The sequence below is a fragment of the Excalfactoria chinensis genome, chromosome 7, assembly GCF_039878825.1.
Source record: "Excalfactoria chinensis isolate bCotChi1 chromosome 7, bCotChi1.hap2, whole genome shotgun sequence".
NCBI classification, from domain to species: domain Eukaryota; kingdom Metazoa; phylum Chordata; class Aves; order Galliformes; family Phasianidae; genus Excalfactoria; species Excalfactoria chinensis.
Genome location: NC_092831.1, coordinates 28,061,503 through 28,089,233, shown reverse-complemented (window position 1 = coordinate 28,089,233; position 27,731 = coordinate 28,061,503). Strand labels below are relative to the sequence as shown.

Below are 27,731 nucleotides of genomic sequence, written 5' to 3'. Positions count from 1 at the left end.
CATTAAAAGGAGAACTGAAGCTTTTCTTTTCAGTGTTGGTATTATGTAATTAATAAAGAGAACAGCCATATTTGTAGCAGCAACTGTGAGAAACGAACAGATTTGCTGACTTCAGCAACATTTGCTACAAAATACTGAGGATGCCCGTGAGTATATAAATGAATGCGTTCATCCTCAGGTTTGTTGTATTTCGTGTCTGTTGATACAGGTGTCTTTCCTTGCACCAAATACTTGTGGAAGTAATTATGAACAGGTAAATTCATAGATTCATATGTACAGTGTCTGAATGTAGTTTTGCATTTGGATCACTAACTGGCATCTGTACAAACCTGAAATACGCTTCTGAGCCTTCCCCAGAACAGGAAACTTGAGCACTTCAGTGATAAATTATAGAACACGAGGGGTGGAGACCTGTTCTGTGATACAAGTAATGCATCCAGACATCTTGCAAACAGTTTGCAAAGTGAGAATAATTCATTGAAAGAGAATATTTACAAACTAAAAAGCAAACGAAGAAGTTACTGGTCTGGATGGTGGCAGTTCTCCCTGGTCCCCACACAGTCTGCTGTTTGCTGTATTGTGTTTGCCAAGGAGGGCTCTGAAATTCCATGAGTCAGATGCCTTGAGCTTCAGAGAAGATTTGTGTGACACTGAGTGTGGCTGGGAAGGGTTCTCAGGAGTCTGAGTATAGTATTATCGTGGTGGAATTCAGTTATTTCCTGTGTTCTTGTCCTGTAACTTGCTTTCACCTTGTCAGTGTTTGGCAGATCCACCACTACTTAAATCCAGCTTGTGGTGGTGGTTGTTTTGCTGTATTCCTCATATACCAGAGCCTCTCTCTCCCCATACAGGTCAGGAGCCAAGGTGCCTGCAGTAGTCTGGCTGGATGGCAGGGCTCACATTTCCGTAAGAGCTGCTGTTTCTGGGCTTTGGAGGAGCCAGCAGCATCGCCACAGCTGTTGTGCTGTGCCTTGGCTAGCAGTGATGAAATGCAGCTGCAGAGAAATGGGGCTGTGCCAGAAAGGTGCATTTTGAGACTTTTGGCACATAGTAGGGACAACCCAGATCTGATGTGGATGTGACTGTTTACTGCAGCCTGGCACGACTGCCAGTGCTAGCCCACAGTGATCTGCTGCGCGGTGCTGCTACAGCTATTTCTGGTAAGGAAGTCGGTGGGAGGTGTCTGCAGCCTTCCAGTGAAGCACCAGCTGGGATGTTACAGGGATGTGTGGGGCAGAGGCTGCCCAAGCACAGGTCAGGACCTGCTGCCCGCACTCCTGAAGAGTAGCATTTATCTGTGAGAAGCTTTCTGCTCACAGGTGTACAGTGCTGCCAAGGACAGCTTGTGCTTTTACAAATTGGAGAGCTTGAAGCATCGTTTTCTATTTTACTTCTCATCCTTGCCCCTTCAGTTCTAAGGGGACCCGTGTGGAAAATGTTACTCTCTTCTGCAAGTTGTATTAACACAGGATTCACGGAGACCTTGTGCAATTGCTGTATATTCCTTATAGACAACTGGTCAGGTGACTGTGGTTCTGTTTCAGGTGCTTGTCAAGCACCACAGCTCCATGTGGTTGGACACTGGATAACATCGTGGCTGTTTTGCCAAGTACTTCTTGGCAGTGGAACTCAAAACTTGACTTTTATTTTCGTCTATTAGCAGAGTATATTCTGTGTGAACATCGGGATTTGACAATGGATTTGGCTTTGCAAAACATTTGTCATTTTTACGCCCCAACACGCCAACCTCTGAACATGGAGAAAAGCAGTGAAACCTATGGAAAGGGGGGTACAGTCAAATCCTTGCGTTTCTCATCCGTGTGTTCACTTCTGTTTTGCTAGTGTTCGCATTTGTGTTTTCGGTAGCTTTATTTGTTACAAGGATGTGATAATCTCTTTTCTACCAGCACCGTTCCCTATAGAGTTCACTAAATGCAACAAGATGCCCAAAATCTGTGTTTTGTCAAAACAAAGGTTTCTGAATCCAAACCTTTGGATTCAATTCAAGTTATGGTGTTAAAATAGGCTTGCTTTCAGTGGTGCCTTCTCTCCCCTTAAAACAAGGGGAAGAACTAGTTTGTCTGGGGAAGTCATATGTTGAAACAGAGGCTTAAAAGGGCTTGTGAGGATTTACAGCTGTGAGTGTTTATGAGGACTGAACCCGGAGTGCTTCCGTTTCCCAGCAGTACAGATAGCAGAGACAGTTACACTGCACAGCCCTGTGTCTGAGCTGGAGCAATCTCTGTGGTGTTATAGCCTGTCTTGTGGTGTGTCTTGTGCTTTGTTAGAGAGAGAGCCCTGTCGGACTGCACAGAGTCTGGCTGAGATGCTCTGTCCAATGCAGTGCTCCCTTTGCCTTCCCCAAGCTGCTGCTTTGTCCCAGGCTTCAGCCCACATGTAGCCAAGTCACAGAGGCACAGCTTATCGCTGCTGGGAAGGAGCATCTGTCCCAGCTTTGCTTATTTTGCGCTTGTCGGGGAGGATGGGTGGATTTGTAAATGATGGTGTAGAAGGGAAAGCTGTGACCTCTGCACCTGCTGCAGGTTATAGGGCTCCATGTGATGCGAGCCAGGCATTGAATCCACACGTCTGGAGCTGGGATGGGCGTAGGAAGACCACTTAAATGTTTAAATAGACTTGATGGCTATTGTGCGGCTGCCATCTGTCCTCTTTCGCACAGCTTTGTTATCATCTTTAACCCCATCTTACTAGGTCTGTAAAGCACTGGTCAGTCTGCATTCATTGCTGGATAAAGGAGCCACTGCTTTTCTTAATAGAAAATAATCTCTCTCTGTAATAGCACTGAATCATTCTTTTCCCCTGCTTTTGGCATGCATGGCTTTCTGTGTCATGACTGATAGCAGGGACCTTACTGCAGCGTTTACCCTCCTGATAAATCAGTGTGCTTTAATGGGGTGCTCAGCTCTAAACAGAAACCGGTAGCTGTATACGCAATAGCTGTAGCGTTAGATGTTAAAAGCCAAAATGCAATTTACTATTTAATGTATTAGCAGGGAAATAAATCCAAGGTTGGGGCAGTAAAAGGACTGGACATGGAAGGTGCTTCAGGGAACGCTAGAAAAATTTTGCTCGCAAAAGGTGAGAGGATTGAAGGAGCTGCCGGTAAGAAAAATGCAGAAGCAAACATACAACATATTGCATGGCCTGTTCTTTGTGCCTGCTGTGTTGGTATCTGTAGCAGCCTGCTCACCTGCTGTCGAGAGATGGTACTGTGGCAGAAGCTGGTTTTGCTGTCTGCCCGGCAGGGCTGAGCAGGCTGAAGTTCTTTGCAGCTCTGGCCCAAGTCCAGCACTGGCTCTGTGCAGCGGCTGCAGGAGGGCTGCAGCAGTGCATGCGGTCTGTGGTTGATGTTCTGTTGATGTGTTTTAGCCCAGTGTTCACAACATCAGTAATGAAGACTTTTTAAAGAGTTGTAAGCACTGAAGTGCCCAAGGGAAATTCTTCTGTACTGCGCGTTGCTCTCATTCAGAATGTGAAGTGGAAGGGCTATGTAACCACTGTAGACTCACTTAAGTAAAACTAAGAAGCGATTGGGAAGCAGAAAAGCCATTGTGAAGAAAATATTGTACTGAATAAAACAGTTTGAGGGTCATGAAGCTGGTGTGGGGACACTCAGATACAACATGATCGCACATATGAAAATCTATTCTTAGGTACAGATTGTGACTTGAGATTCAAAGCAGTGGAAGACTGATGCTTTTAGGGGGGTGCAGAATGGATTAAAAAGGTCAAACATATTGAGGTACTAAGACCCCGAGAGCCTGTAGAAATGGGCACTTGGTGTTTGCTGTGCTCGTTCTGCTTGGTCCCGGTTGGGGCTCATCCCACTGCTAAGGTTTGTTTGCAGAGTCCCGCTTGGGTTGCCTTGCTAAGGATTTTCCCTCCAATAGGATTTCATGTCTAGCTTTGTCTATTTAGGCCTCAGTCTTTTATCCAGTGCTCCCTGCAAACCCTGGTTTCTATGCTGCTTACCTGGCATGGCTTGCAGTTTCTGGAAAGGAGGGGAATGAAGGAGTAATCCCCAAACATCAAGTAGCTCATATGGTGGTGCAACTCTACAGTGCTTATCAGAGTATACTTAGATGCCTTTGTTGAAAATTTGTTGCATGAAGGCTTTTTTTTCCCCATGCCTACGCTTTCCCTGTATTGGCTTGAAACTAGGGTGACTAGATCAGTCATGTAGCCAGGAATGGTCCTAGGTCCTGGAAGAAGCATTCAGTCCTCCTAAAGGATCTGCAGGCATTGCTGAGCCAACATGCTGCTGGTGGGAGAAGTGCAAAAAAGTGACAGGGCTTTGTTTCTGGAGCAAGCAAAGCACTTTGTCTACTGCATGGCACCTGCCGCATGTTTCTGTGGCAGTGGAAAGGCAAAGTTAGAGCCTACTGAAACGAAAATAGCCTCTTTTTAGCATTAGCAAGCTATCCAAATCGATTGGGCCCATAAAGAATGGCATTAATGAGGAAAGAGAATGCATTGGGGTGATCTCAGTAGTTGCATGAGAAGGTGGAGGGTGCTGTTGCCAGTGGGAGCTTGTGTTGATGAGGCTGGTGCAGGAGAGCAGAGATCCCTAGGGTCCCTTCCCAGCTGAGGAATGGAGAAGCAACCTGCCTGCAGGGGTCAGAGCAGCTCAGCCCCACAGCTGCAGAGGAAAACCCAGTGGGTGAGAGCTCCCACCACACGGTGCCTTGTATGGTGTGGAGCTGTGACGGCAATGCCTGCCTGGCTCAGAAGAGCGCTTGGCCTTGCTGCAGTCAGTCATGTCCTGAGAGAAGTAGTAGTGAACATACAGGTTTCTAGCAGGTGACCTGTGGGATAAAGATGAGGGAAGCTAATTGGAATTGTCACCGTGGAGTCTTTTGCCAGAGGCTACCATTATGCTGAAACGCAACATTAACAAAGTTGGCAGAAAGGGGTAATTTATTGTCAGATATTAACTACTAAAATCCACCTTCTAGTTACTTGCTCGCATTGTGCTGTTAGAGCTTTGGCTTGCTTTGATTTCCTAATTTCTGTTTCCTCTAAAATGCTGCTGGAGAGACAGCAGTAATCCAAACCTTGCGTCTGAAAAGCTCTGCAACACATCCCAGTTTGGCTGGTGGGGTCTGTTTCTTGCTTGATTGTTAGGAGAGGAAATCAATATAATGACATGCCATACGTTGCAGGTTAAGAAGTAGCTGCAGTATGAATGTGGAGGGGTTGAGATACGTGCTATGTTTATACAAATGAATGTGTTTTATTTCACACCTGCATAGGTTTAATGAATATGTAGGCTGAAATTGAGGTGGACTTAGCTGGATGTTTAAGGGTAAGGATGGTGGGGAGAAAATACTGTGAAGGCTGTGTAAAATAAATAATATTTGTTCTGAGTGGTTTAATAACAGCACATGCGGCTGTGTGGGCACAACCTTAAAAATTAAAGGCACGTTGAAATGCTTTCATTTCCATATTCCAACAGATTTGTGTGGTTTTATTGACTGGTTGCAAACAGTACATTAAAACATATGCCATCAAAATTAGGGCAGTGTTTCCTACAGTGTAGATCCGTACTGCGTGTTATTTACTTTATCTGTCTTTGGAAATCCCAATGGCAGAAGTCCCTGCATATGTTCTCCATAAACCCACTGAGGGTGTGTGTTTCACACAGAGCAGGCTCATTAACAATGTGAACACGGTGCATGCTTTTGAGTGGCTTTGAGCTTTCTTGCATGCATTGCTGATTTCAGGCCATGTAAGAAATGGTTGATTCCCATCTGGGCACCTTCTCTGCTGTTGGAGCCCACTAGAAGCAAGCTTTGTACTTGAGGTATTCATGGGATGGAGAAATGATTTCTGTCAGTTGGTTTTATTAGTAATTACTAGTAGCTTGTGGCAGGTGAGTTGTCTGGTGGTCTTTTTTTCCTGCTCAGTTACAGTCAGTGAGCTCTTTCCTTTGTGACTGATGTGATGGTGGGTGGGTAAGAAGGGAACGAACCCACTGCGCTCATCAGGGTTGTCCTGTGGCTGTTACCAGGTGGGATGGTTGCAAGCAGCCTGGGAGGTGGACAGAGAGATGTACCTTCCTGCTGCTGTGCTTCTGCCTATGGATAGTAGCTGTGTTCCTGGAGCTGGGAATGGCTGTCCTGTGACACCTAAGTACGTGAGGGCAGAAAGACTTCATGCAGCCCCATGCTACACATAAAGCATAGCTTCGGTCTTAGTTTAAGTGATAAAATAGCTTTTGCAAGGCCTTTTCTGTAGGCAGCAAGATTAGGATGGACACACTCAGTGTGTGCTCTGCCTTTATCTCAGCCTTTCTTTGTCTCAGTTTCCTTGAAGTGCTATTTGTGCCAACGGATTAGATCCTTTCCCCCTGTTCAATTCTGGTTGTTACTGGTGAAGCTATGAATAGAAAGCCAACCATCACTTACCTACATCTAAATTAAAACCACCATGGCTGACTTTGTAGAGTGAGCCTCTGTTGTGCAGGAATACAGCAAAATAAAGGTTGCACCCTATAATTCCTGATGCATAAGGGGCTGGTTGTCAGGTAGGGCTCTGTGGCAGCGGGAAGATGCAGCCTCAATAAGGCAGATCGATTATTTATCTCCTGCCTTGTGGCACTGAGCATATGTACTGGCTTACAGGATGTGTTGTGTCTTCCGTTGCCCAGGCCCTGCTGTCAGTCACGTTCAGAATGAGTTGTGTGGCTGTATTTACTACTGCATGGAGCCTGTTGCTGGGACACCTCATGTCTGCAGAATTCAGACCCAGACTTCTAGTGGTGTTCTGCTGGTAGCTTCAGTTCCCTTTTGTGTCTTCATTTCTCATGTGCAAAGAGCATCATTGTGCAGTTCTGCCCTTGTAAGTCAGGCTGGACTCAGAGGCTGTTAACAAGAAGCCATGGAACCTCTGTCTCACTTCTAATTCCTGTTGCCTGCTGTCCCTATCATTAAGCTGTGACATGGCACGGTGCTTACCTGCAGGAGTCACTTTCTCTTGGGCTTGTTGGCTGCAGAAGGCCGTAGCTTCCCTCAAGTAATTGTGGGCTAATGCCTTTGCTGTTAGACCCTCACTGAGGTATAGCCAGGGCATAAAAGACCATGGCTAGTCAATAAGGAGAGAGATATACAGCTACAGGAAAGCCAAGAGGCAATTCATTTTGAAAACTGTTTTAACTGGTTTATAGTCATTTGGGCTGAGCTACTTCCCATGGCATATGTTTTCTGGGAAATAGGCCAGCCCAGTAATAAGAGGCCACAAGAAAATCAGCACTAAGCATGTGGATGCAAGGGGCTTGAAGAAATGAAAGCTTAGTAAAGGCTGATACTATCTGAATAACCTTGCAGGGGCACTTTCTGGATGCCACGTGGTTTCCAGGAGCATGGCTGGTTCTGTGACCAGGTATTAGACTGGTATCAGACCCTGAGGTCTGCTTGAGCTAACTTAATGATGGAGTTGTTCCATTCTGAGTCAGGCAGATAGGAATATGTGGTATGCACTTGGAGGGTGCCTTTCTGCACCTGAGAGAAGAGACCAGCACCTGCCAGAGGAAGAAGAGGCCAGACAAAGCTCCCTGTTGCTCCATTGCTCAGTTCCTGGTTCTGATGCGTTTTCCCAATTCATGCAAAACCCAGAGAAATCTGTTCTTAATGCCTGAGAATAAGAAGCCATGGGATTTCTTCGTTTGCATTCAAAATACCGTGTCTCCTAATCACCTCAAAGCAACAGACAAGAAAGCTCCTTCAAGAGAGATGTCACGAGAGGTCACACGCTTTTCTTTGAGTGATGAGCGGTACTTTTAAAGGAGATTAAGTTAAACTTCAGACCTGTGGCCTATATGTTCTGTTTACTGCTTGCAGAAGCCACAGCCCTTTGCTAAGAGGAATGGAGATGCTGTCATTACGGCTTGGATTGAAAGGCAGAGGATCTGTGTGCACCTCCCTGCTGTGCTGCAGAGCCTGGCTGTGGTTTCAGCAAAGGCATTTTATCTTCCTTGGACTCAGTTCACAGTGTTTTAAGAACAAAAAAGGGCACAATGCAGCACATTTTTTTAGAAATATTTTCCTTGAAAATGAACCCACAGATAACGCTCAGAAATCTGAGGCAGGGAACAGGAGATAGCTCAACAGCTGGGCATCAGGAGGCAGGTTGTGGAAGACTGAAGGCAGGTAGCTTTGCTGTCATACTGCTTTGCTAGGAACATTGCCTGACCTGATGCTAAATTACTTTTTAATGTATTTATTATTAGAGAACCTCGATGTCCAAAGTACAAGTACACAACGGTAACTGGGTTTTCCTTTTCTGTTTTCTATCTGTGGGTATTGGGCAGTTAACTCTTCAAGGACCAACATCTCAGTGCCTATGGTGATGGTTCATAAGCCAAGTCTGCACATGTTTCAGGTATGCTCAGCCCTCCCATGTGTTGCACTACAGCCATGCACACTGGCTGTTGCTTCAGCTGAGGTGTTCAGTGCATCCCTCCCCTTGCTTGTGCTTTGCTAGCACAGGTGTCTGTTCCCAGCAGAGTGTGTTGCCTGTTGGATGCTTCAGCAGGAACGAGCCCTGAACTATGATGCCCTGCCTGCAGGTGTTGCCACATCACCTTTGAATCTGTTTTCAAATGTGTGAATTGAAAGTGGGCCAGGAATTTGAAAAGAAGTATTTGTCAAGTAGGCGGAAGTGCAGGTCTTAGTAAAACTGAATTCTCTGTAGGACTTTGGGTACGATGAGCAACTCTCTCTTGGCCTGAGGTTTAAATTGTGCTAAGTACCTGAAATACGCTGCTACAGAGGGCTGCAGCCTTTGTGCTCAAATGGATTGCTTGTATTTGGCTTTCAGTTACTTTCTTTAATCTGCTTAAAGGTGTTTATATAACAAAATGGTGATTTAGGATAGCCATTATGCACTTCTGAGTAATGAGTTTCTGTTTTGGATGTTCTGTAAGGTTTATGTGGTGGCACAGAAAAAGAGGCATGTTTGTTGGGTGAAGTACAAAAATACTTCTTAAAGTTGTTCAAAGAGGGATTTGGTCTTAATGGCTTTGCTGTAACCCATAAAAACCATAATTTGAAGGTCGAAGCACTATTTTTGTCTTGTTCCCTCTTCATAGAAGTATTACAATCAGTGTTGTCTATTGTTAGCTAAAGCGTGGTGCTGTGAGCGAGCGGTGCAGCCTGGCACTTATATAGTCTCAGGGCAGTGAAGTACAGCTTTCAGCCTGCAAATCATTTCCTGAGGTTTGGTCAGCTTAGGAGAAAACATTGTTATTTTAATGTATTTTGATACAATCAGAAGCATGTGGTACTGCAGGAGAATAATAATTTTCTTTACAGGGATTTAGTTTCAAGAGGTTAGAAATCTGTATTTACCCTGGTTTTCTCGTTGGCTCGCCACTTGCTAAGTGTTTTCAGATGCACCATGCAGATCTTTGTGCAGGAGGAATTGGGACAGCTAATGCTTTCTGCTGTGGTGTACTATGGTTTCTTGTCATCCTAGTGCTGCTTGCTTGCTTAATCATAAGCCAATTAGAGTATAATAATGAAACACACTTTTGAACCCCTTATAAATAAAGGGTAAATAATTATATGTATGATAAATAATTATCAGAGGAAGAGGTTAGAAAATGGGGAGGAGGAAATTTGAGCGTTGTGGCTCCCGGCAGAGCCCGTGCCTCCTGCTGCTGGCTGTTGCTGCTCTTGGGGAACTCATCTCAACTTGTCTTGGTTGTGGGCTTCAGGAGAGGAGGGTACTCAGGGGGACTGGAGAGACTAGAGGCCTTGGAGCTTCCTCTTGTTTGTTTCATTGCTTTGTCTTGTACTGGTCTCCTATCACTGTGTTAGCAGCTCTTATTTCTCATTTAGCTAAAGTTGACACAGAAAGGGCACAAGATGAATCCTGAATCCACATGGCAGCATCTTCCTGGCTACCCTGGCACAGCTATCCACATGAACCCGATCTCAGCTGGTGCTCCAAACCTCCATCATTCACAGCAAGGTGCCTTTGGGTTTACATGTTCCTGGTCTCAGTAGCTGAGTCCTTTATCAAGTCAGTGGGCGGCAAGAGTGGATGGCTACTTCAGGTGCTGGTCTCTGTCCGACGTGGCTAAGGAGCATCAGCCCCACTATCCCCTTTGTGCAGCACTGACTGATGCCAAACCTCCTGCAGCGAGAGGCAGTCTGTGACATGGGCTCATCCTGCCTGAGCAGATGGCTGTCAAAGAGAGGAGGTGTTGCAGCTTTCTATAGGATTTCCAGTCCCTAAGCCATCACAGGAAGCTTGCCCAAAACTGCAGAACCTCAACTCAGCTTTGGCTTCTAGCAGAGGTACTTACTTGTTAGCCTTATTTTTTCATCAAGTGAGACAGTGGTGCAGCAGTTCCTTGTGAAACCACAGGATAGGGGTCTCCTGCTCCTGGCAGCTTCTAGTTGTTTTAAACTTTGCAAAAGATGTCCGTTTTTTATTAAAGTAAACAGAATTATCTGAAATAAGTGCTCGAAAGAAAAACATTCTTGTTTCCATTAAATCCCTAAACTTTAATAAAGACACACAAGTGTGCGTTCTTTATGGGCTTGCTGGCCTCAGCCTGACCTCAGCTAGCCATCTGGAGCCCTATTTCTTAATATTGTATAGTCTGAATTTGGCTTTTATGACTTCTAGCTTAAGCTATTAAATACAGAACAGTTGGTTTCACAGGAACTACAGAATTTTCAAATAAACAACAGGTTGGAATACATATACATTGTACGAGAGAGCCCTCACAGTAAACTCCTCAGCTAAAAAGCCTTGTGTCAGTAAAGCCCAACTTGTACGTTGTTTGCTTCCACCTCTGCTGCCCATTGCCTAAGCTGAAAGCTTTGTGGAAGCAAAGGAGGAGTTCTCTCCCGAGAGCCCAGCAGACAGGCAGAATAGATTAGTGACGGGATACGCTTCTGAGTGCCCACTGAGCCTAAACACAGCTGGGAAGCATGATTGCTGCTCCCAGCTGCGAGGCTGGCCCTCTGTGCCACTTGTGATGGAGATGGCAGATGCTGCTGCTGGTTGGTGCTGAGCCTGGCTGGGAGCTTGGCAGGAGGCTGTGGGGTGCATCCCCTCAGCCCAGAAGGGTAGGGGAGCTGGTAAGTGCGTGCTGTGGGCCCTAGGGAAATGGAGGAGTTGCAGCTATTTGCTGCCAGTCTGGCTCCAGGCTTGGTTTACCAACTGTGCAATGGAGGGCGATTGGCTTGCTGACCAGAGTGGTGTGATACTCAGGGACCAGTGATTGCTTACATGTCTGTTTTGGAGAGATATGAACCCTGCTTTGGAGCCTCCACCCCAGCTTGCATTTCTGTTTTGTGGCAGTTCTCTGCCATGTCCCAGCAGCTCTTTCACAGATTTGTTGCCTGCATGCACTGAGACCAGACTGTGTCTGAAACTCCATCAGCCAAACCCTCCTGTGCCCTGCTGCCAACAGGCAGGGGCTTTCCTGTAACAGGCAGTGCAGGAAGTTTGGGCTAATGCTTTATTGATTTATTAAATACAAAATTAAGAACTACTTGATTTTAGGGACTGAAGTTCTTCAGTTTCCTTGGATATTCTCCCTACTGTTTCACCTCTGGGGGACCATATTCCTGTGGCACTTGTGGGATCCATCTTTCCTAAGCGTCACTGAGTCCTCCACCAGTTGTCCTGCTGTCAGGCAAAAAACACTTCTTGCTCCTGTTTCATGGTAGGAACATTTCTCCCTAGCTGATCCTGGTATCAGTTTCTCTCTGGCACGAGGCGTTACTCATTTACTTAAGTCACCAGCAGGTCACTAGTTTTGCCACATGGCAGGAACCAGGTGCACAGGTAGAGGAATTTCATTGCAGGTGTGGTTGCTTCAGCAGCCCACAGTCAGAGCAGTCCTGGGCTGGGGGAGATAGTCTGCTTGCATGAGCACAGACTCCGGTCAGGTGAAAAATGAAGTGATGATATATATCTATAATTTGAGGATAGATTATGTCTGAGTGAGAAGGAGACAAGTCCTGTTGAAGGTTGCTACTTCTTGTGTCCTTGCTTATTGCATTGTAGAAAGGCATGCATGTTAGCTCATTTCCTTCTGCTAGGAGTGGTTTTGTGCAGGTCAAACAGCGATGGCACATGGAGGTGTGTTTCTCATCACTCTGGCTGCCAGCAGGGCACTCCTGCAGAAGGCTTAAGCAGATGGTTTGGGACAGTTGTATCTTAACATTGATAGATACCTTACTTAGATTGTCCACACAGACTGTCCTTCCCTGCCCTTTCCTAAGCTATCTCTTGTGGCATGTCCCTGCTGCAGGCCAGGTGAGCTCCTGATCTCTAGTTCCCTTGCCCTGGTAGTAGAGGGTGGCTGGCAGTCACCAAGCTTGAAATCCAGCCTGTTGATACCTTGTTGTGAACACAGTAGGGGTACCTCAGAGCTTCCCAGAGCTGAAGCTGAAGGAGGGAGTTGCCTGCTGGGCTGTCCCGCTTCCCATTCTCGAGCTGCTGTGCCATGACCCCATTTGGCTGCTGTCAGCTCGCAAGGACTGTCCCGGGATACCAGAGTGTGCTGTGTGTGGAGCCTTTAGGCGTTTCCCTGTGGGCTTGGAGGCAGCAATGGCAGCTGATGTGCCCAAAACACTGACAAAGAGAGCAAAAATCTCCCAGTACTCAAATACTGAATGACTTTGCTTGCCATAATTCCCACTCACCCTGTGACGGATGGACAACTTGTGCATTTCAGATTGCTAACAGAGATAAGCAGTTTAGGGGTGATTTAGAAGATGAAAGGCTTAAAGCCTCTGGGACCTTTAGCTTTTTTTTTTTAACTGTGATATGTGCAAAAGAAGACTGGCTGTATAGTCATCAGTGATGCGATTCCTTTCATGTGTGCCAGGAAAGCTTCCTTAAAGTGTCAGAGAAAGTGGTCAGTGCTCAGCTAAGGTGCTGTGAAATATGGTGAAGAAGCAGAAATTCAAGGTGTGGTAGCAGAACATCTCCTGGAAAAGGCAGGGAATGCTTGCTGCCTTGCGCTTCTGGTCCTGCCATGTATGTTTCCAAGCTGTCTACACAGATATTGGTTTTCTGGCCTTGGATTTATGCTATTCACATTTACCTTGGGCATCTCCGGTGGTGTTCATGTCACAGTTGATCCATGCTGTAGCCAGTATCTTCTGTGTCCCTTATCTCATTTAGTGCTTTGAGCTTCTTTCTCTCAAATGCATCCATCTCAGCGCAAATCCTTAGCTGAAATGTGGTTGCCATGGATACTGCTCAATTTGCACAGCCTGTTCTCAGCTCCAAAAAGTTAGCTTAGGATGGTGACAAACTGGATAACATGCAGCCAGCTGATTTCAGGAACCTGTGGACCAGCTACAGGTTAAGGTGGCTTCTCCATGCAACTCTGGAGATGCACCAGCTCCTCAGCTGTAGCTCTTGTGGCATAGTGTGCCTCATGGTACCCACAGGCAAGAGGCTGTGCTTGGTTATGCAGGAGGATGGAATTACGCACTGCACGGCATCAAGATAATGCTGGGATGTAGATATCTGTGTTCATTGCAGGGGAGTTGGGCTAGATGACCTTTAAAGGTCCCTTCCAACTCAGATGATTCTGATTCTCTCTGTAGTTGGGCCTCCTTACTGGCATAGAGCAGCAGGAGCTGAGTAACTGCGGTTTTCCCCTCAGGTAGTAAGTAGCTCATTCAATGACCCACAAGATATTCTTGCAGTTTAAAACCTGTAAAGTGGGGTTTTATTGCTTTTTCATCAGAGCCATCTTCTGAAGTTTGAATTACACTTTACGTTGTATAATATCCCGCTGGCAAGAAAAGTAAACTGAAGCTAAGCCAAAAAAAGTGACATATTTTTATTGTGTCTGTCTTGATGCTTCCATCACACCTCTGAGAAATACTGTTGAGTTCTGGGTATAAGATGTACTTAGAAAATGTTCTGCCTGCCTTGTAGAACTTAGGAAAGTCTGCAGGAGGAGTAAAATTGGTGCTTTTGAAGAGGAGCCTCTTTCAGGAGGATGGAGCAATCCAGTGTAGTACCTCTTGCTTTCTAAGCCCTCTCATGTCTTTGCTCATTCCTCAGTTGCAAAAAGACCCTTCCGGCTTGAGAGCTGCAGAAACAGGGAAGACTCCTGTGCTGCTCTTTGCAAGGCAGAGCTTTTGCCATGTCTGTTCCAGCTTTAGTACACCCCCATCCCATGTGGCTGTGCCTTTTCTGGTGCTCCTGAGTACTGCTGGGAGGACATGCCCCTGTCAGTAAGTGAGCCTGGAAATGGGAGCATCAGAGAGTCTAGTGTGGGACTGTTGATGTTGCTTTCCCTCTGTTCTGTGTCTCCCACTGCTCGGATAGGATGGGACTCAATAAGAGCAACCAGGAATATGCCTTCTTTGTGCTGGGTGGAAGTGTGTTCTTGGAGCATCACTGTAGGCAGTGTGGACCTGCTCTGGGCAGTGTATCTTCAGCTTCCCTGGATCTGTGCGTACCGAATCTGCAAGTGGCTGTGCTCAGCTGTGCATCATTTTCCATTGCCTTGCTTTATTCTGGCACTTTGTCTCACCTCCTCAGCCTGCCTCCCTCCCTCCCTCCCTCCCTCTCTCCCTCCCTATGCCTTCCTCCAAATTAGCACAATGAGTAAGAGAAAGACTCTTGCTGTTGGTTTGCAGCAGCGTGACTGTCAAGGCTTGTGTACGTACATGAAGGGTAATGGCTGATTTTCTCTGTTGATGGTGTCTGTCCCCTGGGACTGAGACAAAGCCCCCTACAGTCTTGACATGCTGTGGCTTCTTTTACTGCAAGAGCTCTGCATGGGAACGGACCTCATTTCAACACATGCGTTTGGTTTTGCACCCATGAGCTTACTGAAGGCTGTGGGCTTGTTTTAGGAAGTACTGTTAGTCCAAAGAGTGATCATACACTTTACTAAGGTACGTGTGCATTATTTCTAAGTATGTTGGGGTTTTTTTGTTTTGTTTTTTGTTTTTTTTGCTGTTCCTTTAGGGAAAAAAAATAAGAGTTATGGTTGTATCTTACAAACTTAGTGGTGTCTGGCAAAGTCTTGGTGAGATGTCAGGTTATACTGAAAGGGACAGGTCTCCAACTTCCTGGTATGGGAGGGGTACACACTACTGTGTACTGTGTGAGAGTGCTAGACCCAGGTGTCGAAGCGTACATTTTCTGCTGTATATTATAGCGATGGACACAGATCTTAATGAAATACTGATTCTTGGCTACCAGCTTAGATGGTTGCTAGTTCCCATTTTACTAAATGACTGGAGCAAGCAGTTCTTTTCTGACAAAGAGTCCAGTGAGCTTTTCCTCCCAAGCCCATGAAGATGTGTCTCGTGTCTACACAGCAGTTGAATGAGTGTCTGAAATAGTTCAGTTTTCTTAAAGCAAATGGCAAAATACGCAAGACAGTGCTATGCCAGCATTTCTCACTTAGCAGGGTCTTGTGCAGCCCTTGGAGGCCAAATCTTTGGCTGGAGGAAGCCTGCTAGGGCTGTGGCTCTAGGGGAATCTGGGACCGAGACAGTGTAGTCTGGAGGAACTTGGTGACCCGAGCTCTTCTTGCTTTGCTGATGAACTCAGAAAAAATAGGCTAGCAATTCACTTTATAAGTCTCTTAAGCTATTGTAAGAGTTTATGGGAACTCATTATGCAATAAATTATAGATATAAAATAGCAGGTGGCACATCTTTCAAGCAGTATGCATGAGAATTCATCTCGACAAGATTGAAACAGCCCCTAGACCTGTCTTCACTGAGCAACTACAAAGCAAGGAAACTGTAGTTAAGAGAAATGTGTTGTTGGTGACACATCAGTGCCAACAAGGAGGGCAAAAGCACAGAATCACTTAAGTTCAGGGGTCAGAAAGGACCTCAAGAGATAATGGAGTCCACCACCCCCCCAGTAAGGCAGGTGCCCAGCTTTAGGTCGCACAGGGAAACAGCTAGCCAGGTCTTGAATATCTCTATAGATGGAGACTCCACCCTCTCTCTGGGCAGTCTGTTCCAGTGCTCCATTGCCCTTATGGTAAAGAAGTTCTTCAGCATGTTAGTATGGAACCTCCTACACTGAGTCTTTAGTCCACTGCTCTTTATCCTATCACTAGGCATCTCTGAGCCTGGCCTCATCCGTATGCCTCCCACCTCCCTTTAGATATTCATAAACATCAGTGAGATCCTCCCTTGGTCTTTTCCCCAGGCTGAACACACTCAGGTTATTCAGTCTTCTCTTGTATGGGAGGTGCTCCAGGCCCCAGTTCTTCTTTGTGGTCCTTCGCTCAACAGTAATTGTTGGCAGAATGATTTCTTTCCTGCTAGTTAGAAAATCATACGCAGTATTGGAGACACCATTTGTAAAACCCAGACAGCGTATATTTTCATCAAATGTAGCAGTTGTCTCCATCTCTGAGGCTCCTGAAACACAAACCCCCTCAGGGTCCTAGCTGGGCTGCTGTGTGCAATCTGTGAAAATATTGCTGAGCTCGTTTTATCCTTTGCCTTCCTTGTCCTTCTCTTTCCTTTCTTTATTCCTTACTGGCAGCCACTAGCATAGCCAAGTTATTTCTGTGCCAAGACGAGGAAACTTTCCTCCTCAGCCAACTGTGCTGACACTGCTAACCTTGATTTCCATAAATGATTGAACAGTGTCTCCTGTCTGCAGCATATTTCAGGCTCCACTTACCCAAGATTCTTGGATGCTGGGAGAGCTTTTAATCTCTCCCATCTCCATCTCCCCATTGGCTTTGGTTCTCACTGTCTGCTCCTTCGTGGCCGGGAGCCGCCCTGACCTGCAGCAGCTTTTCTCTGCAAAATGACTTGTTCCAAGCTGTAGGGTTTTTACATTTATTTTAGCAGACTGAAAATTGTGATGTGGATTAGTACAGTGGTATGGAGATTTCTGTGGCTGTGGGACAAGTGGTGCTACTTAAACTGTGGGAATTAAGAAGCGTTAAGAGTAACCCAGTCATTTGTAACACAGAAGCAATTAATTAGCGTTTGGAATAAATAAATTTGGGGTGGCACTGCTCATTTTTGCAGCATTAAAACTTCTTCCAGGCCAGCTGGATAGAAAAGGAACATTTCTATTATTTTAAGGCTCTGTTGCTGGGAGGAAAACAGTGAGGGAAAGGAAGAGAGGGTACTCAAAAAGGAAAAAGCGACGTGGCAACCTAATGGATCGGATCCATTTGCAGCCGTGGTGTTTGCAGACTGTCGTGTATAATGCATTATTGCGCAAAACACGAAATGTTTAAAAGTAATTTGTGGCAATTTAGGTTTTATCATTGCTTGCACACTGCTCTGGGGGAATGAGGAGCAAAAGACAAGCTCCCAGACAGGAGAGTTAATAGCTTTAGAAGTGCCACTCTGCAGGCAGCGGGGTGAAGCTGATGACTCCAAGGCAGAGCTGGGCATGGGGCAGAGGGGCTGGAATGGAAGCAATGCATGTTGCTTGGGGGGTGGAACAGCATAGGAAAATAAGATGTTTAGTCCTCATTGCAGTAACTGCATGGTAGGACACCTGGCAGTCTTTGGCTGTATTTTGATTCTCTGGTATGTTTGATATTCAGCTTCAGGCTAAAATCACATTTATTGTGGTAGACCTTCATCAGAGAGTTGATTGAGGTTTGAGTTTGGGCAACTGGAGCTTGTGTTCAATGCTGGTGATAAATGACTGTGTATAAGTACTGAGATGATTTTGTTTGCTCCTTAAAATGCTGTCTGGTCTGCCTGCTGCACATGTGTCTGTGTCAATGCTGAATGCTGCTGTCCCATGTTTAGCCCTCCTAAGAGCCACCTTTCTGGGCATGGGCTGCACAGCATTGTTTGTACGGATGATGCATTGGAAAGCTGCTAGGACTTGGAGTTCCAAGTGCTCAGGTGTCAAGAACATCAGTCTTTCTGCTGAGCCCAGGAAACTTAATTAGCTTCTTTTAACATTCATCTTTATCCTATGGGGGTTAGAATTGACGGTAGCTGCAGCTGCAGTTCCATGTAGCTTGTTTCATGTCACTAATGATTGCATGTAAGTGGATGGTATGGTCCACTGACAGTCTCTGCAGTGTTTTGGAGCAGTTGCTCTCCCTTTATTTGCTGTCAGAATTGTCTGAAATCTTCCCCTTCTAAGCAGCACAATCATTCATTTCTTGCTGGGCATTGCTTGGGCACACTGGTGAAGCTCTGCAGCTAGCACAGCCCTGTGCAAGCGTTGTGGTACAGGCAAGATCCTCTCTGTGTGAAAGAAGGAGTCTGATTAAAATCTCTGAAGTTAAAAGCAAATGAGAGGCAGCCTTAAACACAGGTGGTAGTACCAGCAGTCCCCATCATACACCTTTGATGGTACCTTTCTCTCTGACAGTGACCATTTCATTGTCAGGCTGCTCTTTGCATCCATATTGTTTGCCCAGTGGACTCTGCTGGAAGACCTGCAATAGGGGAGCGGGTGCGTAGGCAGGACAAACAAGAGGCTGCTTGAACAGGGTGGTCGCTGTTACTGCCCAAGCACTTCTCACAGAATGAAAGGCATCACAAGAGGGGGGTTAGCGATGTCTGTTGTGTATCCTCTGCTATTTAATGTGCGTCAAGGGGAGAAGGCTTCAGGCCTCTACTGTGGAAGTAGGTAGTATCCCAGTTCTTATTGTATTGAGTTTGTGCTAAACTAACTGAACAGGGACTAAATAGAGTGTGTATCTCTCTCTATTTTTTTATAGGAACAGAGAGTTTTCCTTGTTTAACAACCACGCAGAGCACCCTATCATCTGCTTGAACAGGTATGACCTTTCTTCTTGCTAGTATAGTTCCACACGGAGGCTGCTTCACCAGACCTTGAGACTTGAGAAAAGAGCAAGAAAACTTCTCTAACTTCTGGAACACTTTATTTTTCTGGGGTTAGTTCCCACTTGTGTTTTTGTCTGTGCTTGTTTTTTGAGTTCCCTCCTTGTTTTGTTATTTTAAAAGCCTCTTTTGTCTGATGGGAGCCCCTGTGCCCATTGCCTATGGAGCTGCCTTCCTGTTTTGGCTTAGCGAGGACCTGCTTACAGAGAGTGTTAAAGTGGTGTTGATATTGAAGGAGAGCATCTGAAAGAGGTGACAGTGCTGCTGCACCCAACTCTGGTTCAGCATGCCCTCTGCTTTGCTGAGCTGTGCCACTGAAAATCTAGGAAGAGTTTTGCAGAGCAATGGTAAGCAGTTAATGGTGACTGAGACTCATCAGCCAGTGAGCAGTCCATTCCGAACCCTGTTTTATTGAAGTTATGCGAGGTACTGTTTTTTGATGTTGGAATGCACTGTGGAGTTATAGAGTGTTGTTAAATTTCTTTGGTTTATTTCTGCTCTTTGGTGAGCCACGTGCATTTTCCTTAGTCCCACTGGGTAGCCTTTGCCATGCTTCTGGGGCTGCCGGTCAGATGGAATCAGTACAAGTATCCAACACAGCTTGAATGGAAGGCAAGTGATACTACGGAGTGAAAAAACACTTAGTAGCGTGAGATCAGACATCTGTGCAGATGCGCACACATGCACTTGTGTGTATATATAAGTGTATTTGTTGGGTACAAGGCTGATTTTGGAATTTGTTAGCTTTTACAAACCCATCAATCTGCCTATTTCCTAAACGACCTCCTTGTTTATGTCTACCTGCAGTCTGTCCTGGCCCAGTGACTTGGAAGGAAATGTCTATCAGGGATCAGATTAGTCCTTGTAAGTTCTGAGGGCATATGAAGCACAGGTAGCTCTCTGGCAATCTACACCAACATAGACCTGACAGCAAAATGAGGACCGTGTGTGCCAGCCTCTCGTGTCCCTGAGGGTTGCCCTGCTGGAGAGGGGATGCAGGCTTCTCCCACCCTGCATGCATTTGCACTTGCTTAGACATGTTGTAACCCTAAACATCCAGGGGGGTTTTCTGGTGGCAGCAATGTGCCTGAGGATGTGCCAGCACTTTGAAAAGGAACACTCAGCCCCTGGCATGCCCTGGGGCAGCACGGCACTGCTTGTACTGATCCTGTATGCTTCAGGAATTTTCCCATGGCCCTGTAGTACCCTTGCAGCCATGTGTGAGTACGAAATAGAGGCTTAAATTAGCTTTGTAGATTTAAAGTAACATGCAGTTTCATTGTGGTCACCATTTCTCCACTGGTGAGAAAATAAATCTTCAGTCATCTGCTTTGCTGGGCTTAAGCAGTCTCTGCATGCCCCATATTTAACTGACCGGTCTGAATTATTGCTCCTGAAATAAGGAGAAGACTGTGGAGTACCCTATAGCCTCTTGTTGCTGCTCAGACTTTTAAGAAGAGGGAAAGTGAGTTTAAAGTGGAAGAGAAGGAAAGGCTTGTTCATTGGAACTAGGGTTTTTCTGTGCAGGTTCACGGCATCAATGATGGGATAACATCTTATGAGCATTAGCTGTCCTTTGTCCCTGTAAAGACTAAAAACAGCAGTGAAAGCTAGCAAAAATAGTGAGCAGCAAGTGGGTGATGGGGAAAGCTGTGTTAAAGGAGGTCAGTGCTCAGGGAAAGGAGCTTGTCCCAGTGCATCCTGTGCAGAGGCATCGCTGAGGCTGGGCTTAGGTGGACTGGGTAAGTGACACAACCAGCAAGGTGGCACAGAGGGCTGCGGAAGGGTGACAGAGCTCACACTGCTGAGCTGTCATGTCAGTGCAGCCTGTTCCTGGCATTTAAAGCTGTAAGGCTTGGCTTCAAAAGCAGTATGGCTCTCTGATGGTGCTGTTTGTGTGTTGATGCACGCTGTGGGACTGAGATGGACCTGCAACATATTCAGAACGTTTTTGCCCCTGCTGGCTCTGCATTCTCTTCTCCTCCGCTGCTGGCTTGTGTATCTCCTGCTTAGCACCGGGAGAGCTGCAAGGAGGCATCTCCACTAAGCAACTGTGGAAGCTTGAATAAAGCTCTTGGCACACTGGGGTCTCACTTCCAGCATGGCATCCAGCCCTCCTTCAGCAGCAACCAGCCTCTTAAAAGTAGTCTTTTACTGACCAGTGGGCTGTTCTGCAACTGCACTGTGAGTTAGAAACCTCTCCCTGGCTTCCAGCTGAAATTTGTCACTGGCTACAGTGTTCTTGCACAAGAACCAGCCTTTGTTTTTTTTTTCTCCTCTGTGTTTATCCTTTGTCATCAGTCTACTTTCTTCTCGCTTTGAAGGGAGTGCTGTTATTGATTGTATAATCAACCTGCCTCTTTCCTCCTTTCTTGTGATCTTAATAGTCATTTTCTGCACTCTCCTTTGAAAATGCCTGTTTTGAACAAAAGCCAGAACAGCAGAACACCGTCTTACTTGTATTTATCTGCTATCATCAGCATTTGCTGCATTTTGAAAGGCCTCAGGCATGGTTGTTAAGCAATGGAAAGAAAGGAGAATGTCCCCTGTCACTAGCAAATCGCGATGATGATGGTGCTAGTGTTAGTAATAGTCCTACCTTTCAGGCTGAGTCACTAGTCACTAGATGCTTCAAACCTGTTTACAGCCCAGAAGCAAGACTCAGGGAGGAACTGACAGACAAAGATAACATGACTTGCTGCAGCTTTTTGGTTAGCAGCTCTCTGGCTCCCTGGGCCCAAGAGGTGGGCCAGAGGGCCTGGGGGAGAAGGGGAAAATGTCTTCCTTCCTTTCTCTTGCATAATGCTGAATGGTGACAGGTTGGTTTGCAGGACAAGCTTGGTGAGAAAGGGAAGCTGCACTGTTCTGTGCATTGCAGCTCATGTTCAGTGCTTTTGTCATGATCAGGAGCTGGCACCAGCCCTAGACCTTCTCACTGCTGTGCTGTATTTCAGAGGAGCAAAAATAAGGAAGGAGAGCTGATGTTTCTTGCTCACATGGAAACCTAGAGCAGTTGAGAATCATATTTTCTTTTGCTTCTCTGGCAGTAAAATTAACACAGTGCTTCCTGCAGCTCAAGAAGCAGGCCAGTGTTCTAATGTTGAGTTTTCACGTAGCTTCCTAGTGCTGAGGTCCCTTTAAGTCTTCTTTGAAGTGCATGGCTCCGGCTGGTGGCAGGGAACAGAGATCTGCTTTCACATCAGTGCTGTGGCTGGAAGTCACTGCTGCCTGCTATACCACCATGGAAAAAATGATCCCACTCCAAGAGGGTAGCTTTGGGTGTCCTGTAGCATGAGTCACTGGCTGCTTCAGCAGCCCTGGCCCCTTTGGGCTCACTGCTAGTAAACCTGATGCCCAGAGTTAAGGCTGAGTTACTGGGCGTAAGCAGTGATGTTAGTAAACACGCTTCTGAAACAGATAGTGGGAGTAATGGGAGTGCTGCGAGCGTTCTGGCGTGAGAGAGGTTGTGAGAGGCGTGGATTCATTTGTGTTGAGGAGTGAAGCTTATGAGAAGAACAGATGTTTGAATCATAATGTTCTTTCCAGCACAGCTGATGAAAGAAAAGTCTTCATAATCGTGACCAGAAACTATTCTAGTTGTCATCCTTAAGATGAGTCATTTTTTTCCCTCCTTTCTAACCCCTCTGAGACTCGGGTTCCTTCTGAAGCAGGAAGTTATGAATCAGTCCGTTCCCTGGCTCTGACATGTTGAGCAGCTGGAAGAACTGCATAGGGAGAGGGGTAACAGTGCAGGAGCCTGCTCTGCCAGGGGCTTTGCATGTTAAGGGAGAGCTTGACATTAGAGACGCAGCTCATTCTCTTCTGTGTTTTACAAATCAGCGTCAAATTGGGTATCAGAAGGCTCCAGGACCTCTGTATAATAAAGCTGTAAGTTTGCCTGTTCAGCCTTTTGCTGCGTTTGTGTGCCATGTGTGGGGCATCTCGAGGTGCTCAGTCAGCATCCCTTTCTTACCAAGTAGCTGATAGTGTTACCCGTCCCTATGTCTGTAAGACTCTTCTGTGGCATGCTGTATTAACTGCCTGGTATCCTTCTTTCAGCTAGAACCTTCTTGTGCAAAAAAAAAAATAAAAATGTCCTTATACAATTGTATAGTTTTGCTGGGAAAAATTGTAAGAACACAGAAGGAGTTTGTTTCCACTTTATGAATGGAATGAAAGCAGAATTAGACGCAACAGGATCAAGTCTAGGGTTAATGGCAGCGTGCCTGGGAGCGAGCTACTGTGTGCAACAGCTTTTGCTGTGACTCTTGTTAACGCTCTGCGATTCAGTGCTCTAAGCACCATATTAGTAACTAGGTGTCCAAGTCTGCCTTAGATCAGTGTTGTGTTAGCTGCTGTGTGCTCCAACAGTGGAGTTATTCCAGAGCCCACAGAGCTTACAGTCAGATGTAGGGAGAGATATAGATGTGAGAAGCAGGCAACATGCTGGTGAGACCATGTTTGTTGGTGTAATTACCACCCGAGAGACCCTGCAGTTCATGCTGGGAAATCGTAGATGGAAATCAGTGCTCACGTGTTGCAGTTCACTTGGGACGTAGTGGCATGAAAACACATACATTATGCAGCTAGCTAGGGGTCTAATTCTGTTTTATTTGTGTTTTTTGCTGTTTTTTCTCCTTAAAATCCTGTGTACTGAGAGTTAGGAAACAGACAACACTGGTTCTGTCTCTCTCTGCGGATCAGCATGGTTTCCATTAGGAGTATGTTTTGCTAATTCAGTGATGGTCCAGTTACCAATGTGGCTCCATATTCTACATACTGACCAGTGCAGCAGATAACTGAAATAGACAAAATAGCTCAGCTCCATTAAAAATTAATCTGAAGGTTTGCCCTAAAATGGAATCAGATGCCATCCCCCCAAGTGCAGAATCTTTACTGCTAGCTGAAATACAATAGCAAATCAAAATATATAAGCTTCCTTTATTTATTTCTTTTTCTGGCCTGAACAAAGTGAGGAAGATCTAGTACAGCATTCCTTCTGCAGCTCCAATGTTTCTATATCTTTCAGAGGAAATGTACTTTGAAATGCCTGAAGTTGAGTCTTCATACTGCTTTGAGTATAGTTTGTTGTGAATTAAACTGTTTTGTGAGCTAAAATGATGGGTGGCATTTGGCAGTGTAGGTTGGTGTCCGGAGCGGCAGGAGGAATAAGGGCTGAGCTCTTCTCCTTATATCTCCATCCACAGGGGCGTTTCGTGTCTTTCATCTCTTATACCCATCTGTGGAGCTCCTAAAGGTGGTAGGTAGGAGCTGAGTGTCTTCTGTCAAATGTGGCAGCAGTTGGCCAGTGTGATTCACAGCGATGTGTGTGGATAGACACAGCAGGGACAGGCAGCCGGAACACAAGCGTAATGAGACAATTAGGGAGCAAGTATTTTTGGGCTGTGGGAACACTGACACATCTTCAGCTGAACTAACTGATGGAATCAAGCTAAAGGTTGGCAGTGCTGCTTTAATGTCAGGAAGACATTTTAAGGACCTGTTACGTAGCTGTGGAGAGAGGTTGGAAGCAGGGACTGCGTGCATACCTTGTGATCTATGGCACTACTTGTGGATTCTGGCACTTCAACATATCACATTTTTAATTGCTACCAAAAGCAGTTGTTTGTAAAAGGAGTTGTAGAAATGAGCAGCTATCAGAAGAAATGCAGAAAGCTTTATATAGATCACCGGAGGAAAGAGGGGGAAAGTGTTATGGAAAGTCTGTGAGGGTACTGGGTGGTTTAGAGGCAGTCTAGTTGATCAGGACAACAGCCTTACAGACATGGAATAATTTTCTTTTTCATTTGTTTTTTGCATTAGCATTATCAGCAGGGGCTCCTTAATGTGGTGGATGGGCTGCAGCCTTCATCTGAGACATCACATATAGGTTTTGAGCTGGGAATATTCTTGACAGCAGGGGCTTTAAGGGTCCCTTTTGGCACGACCAGGGGCCAGAGCAGAGTTTCTGGGCTCTCAGGGACCGGATGAGTTGAACATCCAAAGCTTCAGGCTGCTTCTTTTTGCAGAGCATTTGAGGAGGCACATTGTGTCCTGGTCCCCTCTGCTTCTCCTATATGCCCAGGAAGCTATTCAAGCACTGATGTCAGAGGCCCTTGTTGCAATCCTCTCCTTTTGGGTTGCTGCATGAAAAAGTTTATCGTGCTTTCTCCAGGCAGATGCTGTGTCTGGTTAGTGTCCTTCCTTGAACAAAACTTTGTGAAATCTGGATCTGAAGACGTTGTTTGGAAGCCAGAGCATCCTCACACAGATGTAAAGAGACAGCCCTTGCCCTGGAGGATTTGCAGCACGAACAGGCGAGTTACAGACAGTGTGAATGTGATAATTCATGTTTTACAGATGGGAGAACTGAAGCACGGGCTTATTTATTCATAAGTTCAAGGTCATAGAGCAGGTGAATAGCAGAGCCCTGGACTGAACCCTGATCTTGCATCTCAGTGCCTCAGATGTAGTGCTGTTCTGCCCTGGGGAAGATCCTCATTACTTTAGTAATATAAACAAGGCCTGCTCTGAAAGTACTGCCTCCTCTTTTATGATGTTGGCCCACAGCATCTGAGGCAGATGTTGGTGGGATGGCTGTACAGATCAAACTGTCCCACCAATATTCTGTTACATTGTGTTGCTGTGTGACAGATGGCAGCAGAGGGGCAGGCTGACAGAACGGTGCCTGACAAAGAAGAGCAGAGGAAGCAAAGGTGTGTCCTTGAATTCCTCCAAATGGAAAAAGTGGCGCTCACTGACATTCACTGACACCTGGTGAATGGTTATGGAGACCAAGCAGTGGGTGTGAGCACGGGGAGGCAGTGTGGTGTGTTTCAGCAGTGGTGACAGTGACGGTGGGTCACCTCTGCTGGTGCAGATTTGTGTGAGTGTGTCATGCAGGCTCTCCTTTGCTTGCTTTTAGCAACCTGTATGCGGCTAATGCCCAATGGAAGAGGGCAGATTGGCAGCAAATAATAAATTACATTAATCCGGAGAAGAGGTGAGACAATCATAATCTCAGCAGTCTGTAGATAATAAAATGGAAATCTCTTTATTCAATAAAGTGCCTTATAATTGCTAATGTTATTAATCTCCTGGAAAATCCGTGTCTATGAATAATAAGCCAGGCTTTTCCTTGCACGCAAAGTAGAGGAATGTTGTTTTCATCACCAGGAGGTCTGGACAATCATGACATTGGTCTTCCTCTTCTTTTAACCCTATGGGAGCAGGATTCCAGGTTCACAGCAGTTAGCAGAAAGAAATAGAGAAGGCAAGGTGGAAAAAACATGAACGTGATCCCACTGAGCTGGTCCTGCTGGTGTCAGCCAGCACTCTCAGACCTCTCTGCACCACGTTCCACCCTGATCCATGTCTGATATGCCCATTGACCTCTGTGTCTGTCTTGGTGCATGTTTGAGAGCTTGCAGTGGCCCCGAAATGCCCTTGAGTCCACGTGGTTCTGTTTCCACTCGTACCCTGAACAACTCATAGGGGGCACCACCAGCTCCTGTTGTCTCATGATGGTCAGATCATAGGTATGTCTCCTCCTCTGGTGAAGAATGCATTGTTTTCTGTCATGAATAGAACAGTTAATAACATGGTATGAAAAGGCAGGTGAAGAAATAACAGAACTACCTGCTCCGCTGACAGAGCATAGGGCCATTTTTTTCCGCTTTCTTTCATCTGTTTGCATTTCTCTCCTTAGATGATGGCAGCCCTGGTCTTTGGTGTGATGCATGTCCTTCTGCTGTGCTGATAGATGTCTGCTCTTTGGGCTGCTTCATGTGAAGTCGTTTAGAGGAGACTGTCTGCTCTAACATGGATGATATCCTCAAGAGGGGATTGGACCTTCATGGGAAAATTTGTTTTAAATGGGATGCAATCTGGCTCTTTTCTTAATTAGAACAATGGTAGCTTTTCTCTTGTGGATAAGTAAGTGTGTCTGTCTCGTCTTAAGAAGAGTTGCATGAGGCGACTCCTTTACGAAGCGCAGGTAAAATAACCTAATTTGAGTAACTTTGATTTGTCTCAGATCACACAAAAAATGCTTTGTTGTCACAGGTGGAGCTGATGGAGCTGCCCCTGCTTTGCATGTGCACGTAGTTTTCTAGTTTCTGATCTGTGACACGGGGCAGAACATACGTATGTGCTTTATCTTCCTTGAATGGAATGTTTTGGAATAGTGGTGGGTGACAACCAGACTGTCAGCTACATTTTGTCCAGAATAAGGTATTCAGCAAAACGTATCTGGGCATCTCTGCTGCCTCTCGCTGCAGAAGGTTGTGGAGCTCGTGAAAATGCTGCAATGCAGCAAGTGTACTACTGCTGATTAAAAAGAGGTTTTTGGTTGTTGATGTTGTTTTTCCCCCTTTCTGCAAGCTTGTAGGTGGCATTTTAATCAAGTTCTCATGGCAACAAACATAATTTAAAAGCATCGAAGCTTACAAAATTAGTCTTTTTCTGTATGTGCTTGAGGTGGGTGTTAAGTCATTACAACTGCAGAGATGCTGGCTATTTCAGTGCTTCTGGTGCAGAGATGACAGGGGAAGGAAAATGGAAGGAAGTGCTGCTGAATGCAGAAAATCCTGCTCTGCTTTTACCACATTCTATTGTTGTCTTTTCTGCACGGAGGGTGCAATTAAACAAATGTGTAATGTAATCCTTACGCTGCTTCTAAATTCTTTCAGATGTGTTCTGGCATCACATTTCCGCTGTATTTGTAATTCCTGTAGTTCCTTTATTGGCAGGTATTTTGTTTCACCACCAGGAATGTGACCCCCATCGAAACGCTCATGTAAATGGCTGTGCAGCTAGGGAATGCATATGGGATTTTCATTGGTTGCAGTGTGTCAGTACTGCAGAGAGCAGCAGGAAGGGGTTAAAAGGAAATAGGGGAGGATCTGA

General features: G+C 45.8%; 1 protein-coding gene across 50 annotated transcripts in view; it reads left to right on the top strand.

The window, feature by feature from the left end:
* Nucleotides 1-27,731, top strand: part of MAP2 (microtubule associated protein 2) — a 188,530-nt gene that overhangs the window by 85,786 nt on the left and 75,013 nt on the right. For 33 of the 50 annotated variants that reach the window (XM_072341654.1, XM_072341645.1, XM_072341648.1 and 30 more), the window contains one exon: nt 18,701-18,760. The exons of 13 other annotated variants lie outside the window; for them this stretch is intronic. The gene's annotated coding sequence lies outside the window, so the exon portion shown is untranslated. Of the gene's footprint in view, nt 1-18,700; nt 18,878-24,999; nt 25,142-27,731 lie in introns of those variants that run through there. 4 more of the 50 variants (XM_072341656.1, XM_072341665.1, XM_072341676.1 and 1 more) reach the window with 2 other exon arrangements.